Raw genomic sequence first — 10442 nt, forward strand, 5'->3', positions numbered from 1 at the left:
GAATAATAAATGGCCGCGCTGCCATGTTCCAGGGACGCATGGATATCAGTTGACATTCTCCTTACCTTACTTCCTTTCCTCTAGTGTACCATTCCCTACCATTCGCTATCATCCGCTACCAATGCTACCATTGAATCGGCGCGCAAGACTCTGTTTCTCGTAACTTTTCGACACTTACCGACAAAATATGGAAATATAGAATCCATTAACATAAGATTCGGCGTGGTAAAAGAAAATATCCGGTATGCGAGCGAGATAGGACTCTTAAACGTATGTCCTTGGTCGAAAAACCTTTGAACCATACGGATCACATTCTCCCTTTATATCTTTACATTATCATTTGCCATTTTTTAAGAAAGCAATTATTATTCCATTATATGACGCTATCACGCAGCCGCAACTTGGATAATAGTTTTTATTTTTTATAAAATATAGAATACAAATACTCCACGTTCGAGTAAGTGCGCGGTCGGAGAAACTCTCTCCTGCGACTTACATACCGCGACACGTGACTCACAACATGTGACATGAATACAAGTTTATGACACAACGTCCCTCCAAGTATTCGTGCGAGCGACCGGTTAGGATTTCACGGTCACGGTATCGACAATATCGATCATCGTCTTTTCATAATTGAGCAGATTAGTGTTTTACGATTGCACATTATCGTCACGCGCGTCACTCAAAATTGTGCCGCCACCGCGTGCGATCACCGCGTGATGCTTCGCTCGAATCCATATAGGGGGGAAATAAGAAAGAAATAATGAATGCGACTTATGTTTCACGGGACATCGTCCGGTTAACCATTGTGTAGCTTGACATCCGAAAGATCGAAGATCAAGAGCGGGATGTTGCTACATGCGGTAGCTTCCGCTCTGGGAAACTGAGCCCTCAATGCCCATCGTTTAACCGTGACGCGCGATGAAGATTACCAATTCACAGCATTGAAACTCCCATGGATTCTTTAGTCATTTTTCCATTTCTTTTTTTCTCTTCTTTTGAAATCAGCAGGTTTCGATGCGACTAGGCAGAATTTAATTTTCCAAAACTTCAAAACCCGTATCTTTTTTTAATGCTAATTGTCGTTGTAGCGATGCGAACAAACGCAACTCGAATCTATATACAAAATGTCGGCAAAAAAGAAACGATACAGTACTATGGGTGCGTTCGCGCTATTAACGCTATTGCATTATTCTATATCTTTATTTGCTCATTAGATGTAAAATAAGGATAGAATGACGCGATAGCGCTATAATAGTACGCTCCGCGAACGTATCCTATAAATACAACGAATTTAATATAGAAAAGAATTAGTGCATGAAAGGTTTGTAGAAGGTGCGATTGATAGAACATATGAGAGAGAGAGAGAGAGAGAGAGAGAGAGAGAGAGAGAAGAGCGAAGAAAAGTAATTCCCTTCATTTCCCTATGAATTAAATGCATTCTTGGACACTACCGCATGCAGTATTATACCGCGGCGTATAGAGTCCACGAGAGAAAACAAAGTTTCACAGTGAAAAGGAAACGTTTCGCTACTTTTTACAATTTTACACGATGATAATCTTTCACGGGGATACAAAGCAATAAGCATAGAAATACGCATAGAATAAATTTATCTTATTTATCCAATAGAGCCTCAATGTCATTGTTATATAACAAATAACTCGAGTGGAGAATAAATTATATATAGCCAATAAAAGTGTGTATGTATCTCGGTGAAAAATTTTTCATATAAAAACATATATAAATATATATAATCATATATAATCATATATATAATCATATATATATAAACATATATAAATATATATAATATTATATAAAATATTACATATAATATGTCCATGTATGTCCATAGGTACTATTTTTTTTCTCTTGTATAATCTCTGTTTGTATGTATACAAGAAAAGTAATAAGGAAAAGAATTTAAAAATAATTAAAAGGATAATTTTTGCATTGTTTTTTCACAAAGAAAATAAAGTCTGAGCAAATGTGAAAAATTTGCTTATATACATATATAATCATATTTTATATACAATTATTACATTTATATATGATTATATATGATTATATATAGGCAAATAAATGAACAATGCAAAAACAATAAAAAAATAATGCAAAAATTATCCTTTTAATTATTTTCTAATTCTTTTTCTTATTATTTTTCTTGTACATACGAAGAGATTATACACGAGAAAAAAAAGCATTACATGGAGATATTTTATATAATATATTTTATATATATTTATATATGTTTTTATTTGAAAAATTTTTTACCGGGACATACAATATGGTCAGCAATAATTGATTAGTATTGGCTGGTGACTGATCAGGAATCGAATTATTGGCCATATTGGTCATTTATATTTTCCATTCGAGTAAGAATCGTGTGCAATTCATCACTCGAAATTATTTCCAAAAATTTGTATCGATCGTCCTGTGATTTCTTTCGTGAATCGCGCGCGCAATAATTTCATCAAGATTGCTTCGCCATCACTTGTATCTCGACAGGGCAAGGTTGGTGGAGTTGAGAAAAATTTACCTACCGCGATGATCGATTCCGACAAACGAAAATAAATAACACCGCAATCTCTTTCTCTCTCTCTCTCTCTCTCTCTCTCTCTCTCTCTCTCTCTCTCTCTCTGAAAAGTATCTATTTTTCACCATGTTCTCCACTGCACGTTTTCGGTATTCGTTACCTGAGAGAGCGGACATAAGAAAACAGCACCATCGCACCGCCACGGCATGCGGCATGGCACGGCGGCATCTAAATCCAACGATCGGCAAAGATCGTGACAAACAAAGGCTCTCACAAATCGGCAGCTCCGCCTCCGTCAGAAACGAATCGTCGGCCAGAGGCTTAACAATGCCTTGGCATGTTTTTCAATATTTAGCCATCATGACTTTTCGTCGGGCCTTTTGCCCGAAATCTCCGTGTCGAATTGGAAACTAGATAATTCAATTAGGCGACAGCTGCCGTCGTAGCTATATACATACACAGGTAGACCCCATCATGAGATTATAGAACGACCGTGAAGAAGCAGGCAAAAGGGGAAGGGAGGAACGCGGGGACACACCCTCCGTTATACACTTACGGTAACCGAGAGAGAGACCTCGATGTGCTTATTTGCCCCGCCGATATTCCCGCAGAATGATTTGCGCGATCAATCTTTTCTTTCCTTTTCTTTTTTTCTATTTTTATCTTTCAACTATCCCATAGGAGCGAAATCTGAAACATTAGAAATGATCGATGATATATCAATTCAACGTGATAATGATAAATATATATTAGACGACGTGTGTTGAAATGTCGAGATAGCATGTAACAAACAAAACAGTTACAGTTAGTGCCAAGTGTGAAAATCTTTATTAATCGCTCTTAGCCTTTTGAAACATTTAAAAATGCCTCGTCATCGAGTTGCCGTTTCAAGCGTGAAATCAAATCCGAATCATTAACATCGTGTGATGATATAGCATAATTTAGCGAATTACCCGAATGCCACCAAAGGGACACGACCAAACTCCCGGAAGGATTTATCGCATAGTAAATTCTCGAAAAACTTGAATTCCTCGATATTTAACTGCAGCGTTTAGATAATTTCACATAATTCCAACACATCTTCTTTTCAAACACAAATATTTTTCTTTTAATTGAAAGAGGAGAAAAATTATTTATAAGCGTTAAAATATTAAAAAGACAAAAAATAAATATTCTCTTCTTAAAAACGGAAAAATAATTTTTTAAAACTCGAAAAAGGGAGAATAGAACGCTCATTAGGTATTATATGCAAATGCATGAGATAGCTCTTTCGAAAGTATACGTGTATTTTTAAAGAGGATGCCGTCACACCTAGCGGGGCAGGCAGCGAGAGGTGACGGCTGCCAACTCTAAATAATCAAATTTTCGTCGCGTGAAATAAACGAGTTTTAGCAAATGAATATGTGGAATGCATTTATTAGCTGTTTTCTTAAGGTTTTAAATCATTGTTTGTACAATTAAAACCCAAATACGTTGAAATGTGACAATATGCTGTTTTATTATTACAATTTCTTGATAACTATGTAGACAAATCATTTCAGTCTTAGTAAAAGTCCTTCTATTCCTAAATATGTAAAGAATTATTTGCATCTATTTTCATCAAATTCTTATCATTTTTTATATGCTCTCGAGAGTTACATTACAGATGTCGTAACATTTTTGCCTAATTTTTGTATAAGAGAGAGAGAGAGAGAGAGAGAGAGAGAGAGAGAGTATAACTTCAATAAATTAATTACTTGACAACCATGCAGACAATTGTCTTCAACTTTGGCATAAACGACAGATTCCCATAGACGAATATCCATAAATTTCAACTAATTCTTATCATACTGATTTGAGCAATCAACCTTCTTAACCTTTTAACCTTTTAATGAAGCGTTTTAGGAACATGTTTTACCTATATAGGATCATTTTTGTTTGTCTTGATGAGAAGAACATGACGTATATAGCCCGTCCAACCTTTTTGAAACACCCCGTACGTACGTGATAAATAGATTATCGTTCACGGAAAATTAAATAGTGAATGATACGCGTTGAGAGAAAATTTTTCACCAACTTTTCTGTCATCAAAGGAACTGAGGATGACAATTGAGGGAGAAAGGCTGTGCTTTTTTCGAGGAGGGCGGCGTTTCTTTTTTTGTGGTCATGGTAAATTATCAAAGTTAGTAGCATTTAATACTTGTACCGCCGATTCTACTTGTTTTCATCTTTTCCTCACTAGTTGCTATACGTAAAACATCACGCGTATGAGAAAGAAAAGTTATTCGACGCGCTATACAGATTGGCAATATTTTTCGTGCGGTAGCTCGATGGGAAAAATTTCACAACAGTCAATATTGCGAATGTGCGCAGAAAAATATTGTGAATATGCATGATTTTATCTTCGGTATTCGGTAACATGTCCAATTTCTAATACGGAAGAGAAAATTATAGAATGCCATCACGCGACAGAGAGCCTGGTAAAGAAGGTAAAACATTGAAAAAGAGCACGAGCAAGTAAAATTTAACTCGAACGGCAGTCGATCCGTGTTTCAAAGCTTGTTCATGTTTCGCAACCATTGTTGTACGATCGTTATAAAATCAATCGGTAAAAGCAATCTCAACGACAAATATATATATAGATGATATATTCAATTCTAAAACATAGAAATCTAGAAAAAAATATCAATACTTATCACTTTTAACATTTTTCTCGATAAATATCGAATCTTTCATTTCGATTCCTCAGTTTCTTGAATTAGCGATATAATTTGCGAATATTTTTCAGTTATATACCTACATATAAATTTGCTACGTTTCTTCGTTCAGCAATAAGCGCCACCCAAGAATGAAAAGAGTCCCTTGATGGACGCCAAGTATACTCGTAGCTTGTACCACGAACAATGCTGCTATATTGTGAAAATATTGATTACAATTCACCAACAATGGAGACAATGCCACAGACTTGGCTGTCTTAGGCCGACACTCTAAAGAAAAAAAAAGCGGCTCGAGCATCGTCTTCTTCCCGTCCGTGACACGACGGCTGCCGTATCGAAACAATACCTTTACTCTTTAGTTTATTGTTTATCACATTAATGAAAAATATTCCGCGATAATATATGTATATATCATATTAGTTTGGAAGCATCACTGTTAAACATAGAGGCAGAATATTTATACTTACATATAGATAATTAATGCAAATAAAAGTGCCGTATGTTACGTTCACTATATACGGCATAAATTAAACTTTATAAGCACTTTTGTAATTCATTACAGCGCATAAAAACTTAGTAAGTTTCTTATTCAATCGGATTCGATTATTTTTTTAGCATTAATTGTTATTGATTTTGGAAACAATTCACAGAAATTCACTCCATATGCATCGAACGATTCGTTTCCAATAACTCTCGACTCAAGTAGCGCGGCCAAACGCTCCTTTTTCGCGCTGACGCAGTATTGGATTCGAACCGCGATGTGCGTCGATTGCAGGATTTAAATATTTTTCACTCTTCAGAGATCAAGAAGATAAGTGAGCGGTTGACTTCGTGCTCGGCAATAAGCTACCAGCGGCACTTGAAAATTTCAGGTACGTACGTAACTCAAAACTGCTGACGTGTGTTTCTAGGTTTCTCAGTAGCCGAACTTGAAACAGAATAACAAGCGATGAAAAGTCGGAAAAAAAGAGGAATAATCGTTCTTTTCTAGGAATGTTCTATAGAGAAAAGAGAAGAACAGTTCCGAAATACAAAACGCGGTATTTCGATTTTTTTCCCCCATTTTTTATCCTTTTAAGGTAGTTCTCCGGTCCTTATACTAGAGAAAATCGATTTTCTCTAGATTTTCTTGAAACTGTGAATATACGTTAATTTAGGTGTGCTTTATGCGTGGTATAAATTTCAGTACCTCTTCCGGTACTGAAAAATAAAGATACTGAGCTTCGAAGTTTCAATTTTTACCAAAAAAAAATTTAAAATTTAATTTTTTTAATTTTGGCATTTTTCCTCATAGAACTCGACGAGAGGAGCAACTTTGGTCCTCTTGGCCAACCTCGTATCTCTTACCGTTTGGTTTGGACGGACCTTTTCATTAGTAAAAGTTGAAACTTTGAGGCTCAGTATCTTTATTTTTTATACCGGAAGAGGTACTGAAATTTATACCACGCATAAAGCACACCTAAATTAACGTATATTTACAGTTTCAAGAAAATCTAGAGAAAATTGATTTTCTCTAGTATAAGGACCGGAGAACTACCTTAATAAGAAAATTGCAGCGCTTAATTGCTGAAATAGAAATTACATTCTTTTATTTCTTTTTCTACATTTGCTGCGCAGCAACGTCAAATATCAGAATATCACCAGCGTTTCTTTTATCTTGCTATTATACTTACTATATAAATTGTGAGGTTGCGAGAGTAAACAGCGTTAAAATCGTAAACTGAGGTCTGAAGGATGTGTATGTTATAATATTTTCAGTTTTTTAAACACTACCTTATATCCTACTATTTCATACAGAAGAGATAATTTCTGTGAAAGAAGAAAGTTGTGTAAAGCAGAGGAGGGGATCGTTTTAGAAACACGTGCTTTAAAGCGAGTGTCAACGTATCGCACAATTGCGCTTTGACTAGACGTTAAAACGCAATGTCCTAACTCGGAAAAATATTGTACAAGTAGTTTCATAACGTTAAACATTAAATTAACAAATGATATATTGTCTTCTTAAAAGAATAGTCAAGTGGATTATCGAAAGACGATTCTATTCGAAATTGCGAGGAAACAAATCTTTGGAAACTGACTTTTATGAAATAACTACACGAGCTCAGTTTAATTGTAACAAAAATTATTAAAATAAAAATAACACTTAACTAAAGCAACTTAAGAACAAGCTTAGCTATTTAGAACAGATTTTTTCTCACAAATTTATGTATGTATGTATATAATACGCGCGAAGAAAGCAGCTCAATGAGTGCTCAATGATTCTTTGTTACGATTGGTTTCTATTACACTTAGATCCAGGGAAGATCCAGGGAAGAACTAAAGATCCAATCATTTTAAAAAATTACTGATCGCTCGTTGAGCAGCTTTTTTTGCTGAACGCAACCATTGAAATTCATTCGCCTTTCAGAAATGTTTATGATAACACCATTTCTAAAATGTGAATGGATTTCAATATAGGATCCCACTTCTTCCACGGTAAGAAATTCAATCACCGCCCTTGTTTGTTACGTGTATCTAAAACACACACACACACACACACACACACACACACACCAGTTTGAACTGTTCGACACACTAACCTAACTGATCACGACACCTCAATTCAACATAGGCTGGGTTCGCGGAGCGCGCTTTTAGCGCTATGAGCGTGCTCTGTCCTTGTTCAACTTTCAGTAAGTAACAGAGATAGAATGACGTCGTCAGCGCTAATAGCGTCTCCCCGAACGCACCTATAATGAGCGCGTTCAGCAGAACAAATCGCTCAGTAGCAATCAAACGTGATTGGCTCTTACTTTTAGACCCAACAAATCAAAGTAGCGTGTCGATAAGACGACACTCAACAGTTGTGTCTGCTGAACGCGGCCAATGTAACGAGAAACTTCAAGTAACAACTCAATGAAACGCAAAATTTTCTATGGCGCAAGATGCGAAAGAAAAAAATTAGGAGGCATATTACTTTCGTACTGACCCTCGTAATAGTCGTAATACTTTTCCCCTCTTCTTATCTAAAGTCTTCTTTCATAGATAAAATAGATAAGAATAATGTGTTTCAACTACATATTTGTACATAACATATACGTTTATATAAAAATTCTAAACAAAAATAATCACATCAGTATTGACGGATATCCAAATAAGAATCTGAATCTGAATCTTTTATGCAGCAAAAAATCCATTGAATATCTACGCGCATTGGATATCTACGCTGAAGATATCCATTAGATATCTACGCAAAAGTGTAGTTAAAAAATCTAGATTAACACGGGCGTTAAACCGTGTAGTGCGTTTTCGTAGGAAAGAGCAGCGTGCATAGACGGAAACGCACGACAGCAGATGCATCGTTAGCCGCGCGGACTTGCTCCACTTCTCTCTCTCTCTCTCTCTCTCTCTCTCTCTCTCTCTCTCTCTCTCTCTCTCTCTCTCTCTCTCTCTCTCTCTCTCCTCTCTCTCTCTCTCTCTCTCTCTCTCTCTCCTCTCTCTCTCCTCTCTCTCTCTCTCTCTCTCTCTCTCTCTCTCTTCTCCCTATTTAGTTGCGTGCGAGGAAGGATAAGCGACGGTGAGCAGGAGGCGAGCGATTACGTAAAGTGTGGCGGCATTTAGCCCAACTAATTGCGCGAGAACCGCGGCGAAAGGGAGGACGGTGCGCGCGCGCGCTGACGATCGCATATGACGATCCTTTGACACGCGACGCCGACTTGTTAGTAACGCACGCGGCCGGCATATGTCGCCTTTCTGACAGCATCGGCGCTCTCTCTCTCTCTCTCTCCCTCCCCCTCCCCCCATCCTCCCTCTCTCTCAATTTGTTCGAATACTTGCGAATTAATTCATTAATCTGTTGCATTTATTCACCCGTTGTGTACGATAAAAACGTAACAATAACGATATCGGATAATTTTGACTATTTTGAGATAGTATATGTATAGTGTGTATAAAATACTTTTTGTAAGTATTGCATTTTATATTCTATTGTTTCTTTCTTTCAGGAGTAATAAAATATTATGATGAGTATACATCATAAATTATAAGTATATATTAGTATATTGTGCAACAAGTGCTGGAAGATGAAAATTCACGGGTGCGGAGTTGACGCACGAGCCGAAGGCGAGTGCGGTCACCGCACACGGGAATTTTCAACTTCACGCACGTGTTGCACACCCTATTTTATGTTGCAAGTGCGTGGAAAGTGGTAAATCCCGCACGCGTCGCGTGCGGAATGTGTCACTTTCCATGCACGTGTGACATAAATATTATTGTGAGTAAAAGTTTTAAACATGTTACATATATTTGTACGACATAACAATTAAGAGCACAAAAATTAGAGTTTGTAATAAATTACAATATAATAAATATATAAGATAATAATTATTATAGACTATTTCATTATTAATATGCCTTAAAATACGAGAAAAATTATTTTTTTGCAAAATTAATAAAGTAATGTACCTTGCCCCCAAAATGGTTCAAATTACTTACAATAATCTACCTTCAAAAAATTTATTACAACATTAAACTTACTACAAATAAACGAAATTTGTTAGGAACATGTTGTAACAAACATTACAACTCGGTGAAAATAAAGTTATCTTTAATAGTTTTCAAGTTATCTTGAAAAAGGTTTAGGATGGTTCGATAAATTACCCCACAACTTCCCCTATATATATATATATATATATATATATATATATATATATATATATATATATGTGTGTGTTACAGTAAAAGCGTATATAAAATCAGTAAATGATACACTTACTGATAGTCAATGTATGCATTTACCAATCGATGTATACATTTACTAAATTTTATGTTTCAAATTTATATCTTTTAAAATAAGCAATATTATTATATCATATCCGATACTAGATTAGGTTGGGTTAGATTAGTTTTTTTTTAGGGGGCGCAGCCCCCACTCCTCTATCTCACTACACTCATACTTATACATTAGAGCCCTCGTAAGTGTATACATTTACTGAATTTCACGCTTTTACTATAACATATACGCGTGGTAGTTTTAAAAAAGCATTTAAAAAGATTAATTTTAATAGAGTATTATATCGGTAATAATCATCATATAGATGAATATTAAACGCTTTAATACGTATATAATCGTGTAAAAAAAACGATGGTACCGTTTCGTATTTAGCACGCAATTATTATCGCGTCCACGAGGGAGAAATAACGATCATTGCAGACGAGATGCATTTGATCC

The sequence above is a fragment of the Temnothorax nylanderi genome, unplaced genomic scaffold, assembly GCF_030848795.1.
Source record: "Temnothorax nylanderi isolate EJ_2023f unplaced genomic scaffold, tnyl_v1.0 TNYL_tig0056_pilon, whole genome shotgun sequence".
In the NCBI taxonomy this organism is placed as follows: Eukaryota; Metazoa; Arthropoda; class Insecta; order Hymenoptera; family Formicidae; genus Temnothorax; species Temnothorax nylanderi.